Source organism: Anneissia japonica, unplaced genomic scaffold (genome assembly GCF_011630105.1).
Source record: "Anneissia japonica isolate Jap-2015-1 unplaced genomic scaffold, ASM1163010v1 scaffold32601_len14455_cov106, whole genome shotgun sequence".
NCBI classification, from domain to species: Eukaryota; Metazoa; Echinodermata; class Crinoidea; order Comatulida; family Comatulidae; genus Anneissia; species Anneissia japonica.
In genome coordinates this window covers 10007-13976 of record NW_022721736.1, presented here as the reverse complement: position 1 = coordinate 13976, position 3970 = coordinate 10007, and the positions used below count along the sequence as shown (strand labels likewise).

The window sequence follows — 3970 nt, the reverse complement described above, 5'->3', positions numbered from 1 at the left end:
AGCACATATGTATAATAGGCTATTTTGTTTCTCAATCATTTTTAATGTAGAGTACAGTAATAATAATTCCCCTGTATTTTGACCATCAAAATGGTTGGACATTTGACCCTCTACTAGTTATTGATCCAGCATGGAAGAACTAGAAGGGTCACGCCTAGGCCAGGTGGTTGTAACTCAGAGTGTGTGCAGGCAATTTATCCTCCTCGGAAAATAAAGGCCGATTTCCGAGCAGCATTTGTCGAAAATTAGTTTGGAACTAATCTGAATATATAACCAATGTATCATACAGAAGTTAAGTTCTGTGCACCTTTATCCTAGCCATTTTCTGCGCAAATTTGAGCTAGTTTTTAAGGTATCATCATCCACATTCCACGACGAATAAACTGGCATTTTAATAGGGCCAGCCTGGCCTATTATATAATTACTAGCCAGGCCTAGGCTGCTCCAATAGATAGTTCCATGGATCAATATTAACATGTAAATTACTGTACTTTATTGAAAATAGTGTTGTTCGTCTAATGTTTGAAATTATAGTTTTTATTACTAAATTAGGGGTCTAGGCCTAGGCCTACATCGCGCCAGGCAGTAGAGTAGCATTCCGTATTCTATACATGATACAGTACTGCATATATGCTAGGCTATGCCTAGGCCTATACACAGGTAAGACAAGTTGGTAACAAACCTATTTAACGCCATTTCTAAGACCATTACTTCCAAGACTTCCATATTCCAACCGGCAAACGTATTTGTTTGAAAGATTCATTCTTCAAAAATGCAATCGACTTATTATATTATTATTATTATTATTAAATGTTTTCGCCAATCCCGATTTTTCAATTTTCCGCTCGCGACGACCATTCTCATCATCAGTTGGCTGTGTTAACATCTCGTTACGGTTGAGTGAATCAGCTGACTCCCTGTCTAGTGCAAAATTCACGAAACAAAAACGGGGGCAAACTGTTATTTTACACATAAATGAGACATTTTCATAAGTGAAAACCCATATAAATGAAAAGAACGGCCAAATTTACGTTGGAATATCTAAAGTCTGACACGATTTTGTTATGGGGTTACCGAATGCAAGCATTTGAAGTCGGTCCATTTTAGGAAATTCCCTATCTTTTAACACTAGCTCAAAATCCTGTAGCACCACTTCGTTTTTGGGACCCAGTTCACGAGCCTCGTTTTCGAATACCGTGCTCCAAAATCAAGTGCCATCACGTTCTTTGTGGTCCCCCATCCCTCTATTTTATATTAAGCATTAATTATTTCAAACCCGCACTTGGCCTTTAACTCAAAAAGTTTTAACAGTAGGCTTCAATTTTGAAAATGTAAACTAAAGGTACAGAATCATAACGTTAACATGAAATCAAAATTAAAACAGGAATTACAAAAATCAATTAAAAATAAGAAAAAGCACAAAAACACATTATACATACACACACATTATACATATATACATACATATACATAATATACACATAGGACTATGTGACGCATGACTGACCGTTTGAAGTCAATCAGGCTGTATAAACAGCTGCGGCTTGTTCAAAGCACCTCTGTTATCTTTTCTACTAACGACTGCAAACTGATCAGATCCGATAAGATCTTTAGTCGATCGACGTAACCCAATATGATTGGAAGAAACTGTACGGAAGTTACAGACTATATTACATAATATAACAGAGTGTTAACGGATAAGAACTGATCAGATCTGGTTTGATTGCAGCAGTTGAAAAAAATAAGATCTGATCAGTGTTGAGTCAAAATTCCAAGCAAAGGGAGTCCTAAATAAAGCTATGATTCAACCATTTTTTGAATTCTGTTTATTTTATTTTATTTATTTATTTATTTTTTTGAAATAGAAGTTTTTAAAAACAGGAAACATTATTTGTAATCGATTGGATATTATGTAAAATAAATTCTACATTTGGTTAATCAGCCACATAACTTAATTAATGTGAATCATGAACAGCTCATTAGAGATTATTACAGGGTCGAAAATTAGGCCTACAACGTTTCAATATTTATTTATTTATTTATTCATTTAATCAGAACTCAGCCTCAACTGGGACTCGAAACCGGAATCTTTTGCATGTCGAACATATTAACCACTTGTCCACCAACACACTGAAGCGCCAGGTAGAAATTCAGTTTTTTTTTTTTTTCTTTCACATTTTTATTTATCGTGTCTGACGCCACGATGTTGATATAGCACTTGTTAGATCTCTCCAGTGCTGCGCGCCCTCATCGTCCATTTTTTGTGCGCATTGTGAGGCGGAGCGAACTTTGAAAATTCGCGTTACTCGTAAGCATGTATCGGTTTAAGAAAGACGCATGAAACTTTGCTGGTAAAGTTACCAACGTGCGAGCGTAAATGCTTTACCTTTTTTACATGGCTTTCAGTAGCAGTCAATGACTGGTGAGTTAACGATTATAATAAGTAGATTAAGATTATTTAATAATATTTTGTACTTAATAGTTAATTATTGATTTAGTAAACATGCATTGATTTATGTCTTTAATGAAGTACAAAGCTAGACGTATAATGTTGTATTCATGTAAGAGCTTGTAATTTAGTATCCATATGTATTTGCTAATATTTGTGATCATTCATAGACTACACATGATAATTTACCCTCTTTTGCCTATATGTACAGTATATGGTTAGTAAATTGAGAGTATAGTATAATTTTTAATTATAGTATAAGTATTATAATTATCACGAATTATTTACTGTCTTCGAGTTTGCCGCTAGCGTGGGGACGCTAAGCGAATCTTTTACTATGAATATTTATGTATCACGTGTGTAATATGCTACATGCCGATTGGCCAACTCGGTTTATGGCTTACTGTTATCTGAAGCCACTTCCTTTGGAGATTTCTTTGTTCTCCAGAGCTTTCTTTGTTTTCGGACAACAGATTGTATTAATTAATGATTGAAGTAATCTGTGACAATGTTTTGTATGATTCAGTAATCACAATTAAGACTTTAGTACATGATCCTATGTATTTTATATTGTTATGTTTAAAGTAAATGACATATTATATACATTTAACATTAATTATGTTACAGAACGGATAATGTTAACTAAGAAGATTAACATGAGTTTTTGAGGCTAAAGGCGGTCATATTCACGTAAGGTTATTTAATATACTGTATTTAATCGATTATTAAGATGAGACAGTTTATTGTACTGTATTAATATTATACATTGTCAGTTTTCTCATTATTGAACAGTTTTAATAATACATTTTGTAATTTACTGTGAAGAGTTTAAATGATCAGTTGTTTACTTGCAGTATTGCAATAATGTATTTACATGAGTGTATCTTCATGATTTTTATGATACTATCGATGATTCATTTTCTACTTGTTTACTTATTTTATTTATCTATTTTTTATCTATATTTTTTATATTAATTATTCGTATTTGTACTTTTGTATTTAGTCACCGAACAATAGATCGGACCGAACAATAGATCGGACAACCGAGTTGGTAGTCAAACAGACACAGTTGAAACAAATAAAGGTTGAGATTGCTTAACTGATGGTCGCATTGTTACCTTGTTCGAGTTTGTGTGAATGACCAAAGACGCCCTCTACACCCCAAACTGGCTCCGAGCCCAAGAGCAGTTACAGCACTAATATCGCACATGACTAGACGCCCTCTTCTGTGCATTCTTTTCAGCCTGCTTGATCTTGAATGAGATACTTGTATATAATGTGATTTTAAGGCTTGGAACAACCCAGAAACAGCAAGTTGGAAAATGCAATGAATAATATAAATTGAAACATCAGAAGACGAATCTGAAAATGAAAGAAAAAAAAAAAAAACTCAGCCTCCAACCGGACTCGAACTCTGGACCTTTCGCATACAGGGCAACTGCCATAGCAACCGGAATCACTACTAAGAAGGAATTGTGGTAGTTCAATAATAAATATAATAGTGGTCGAATTAATATATAT

At 34.0% G+C, this 3970-nt stretch overlaps 1 long non-coding RNA gene across 1 annotated transcript; it reads left to right on the top strand.

The window, feature by feature from the left end:
• Positions 1-2290: 2290 nt before the first annotated feature.
• Positions 2291-3585, top strand: LOC117111743. Its single transcript, XR_004445909.1, has 3 exons — positions 2291-2422; positions 3077-3139; positions 3453-3585. It is a non-coding gene; the product is annotated as an uncharacterized LOC117111743 (long non-coding RNA).
• The last annotated feature ends 385 nt before the right edge of the window (positions 3586-3970 follow it).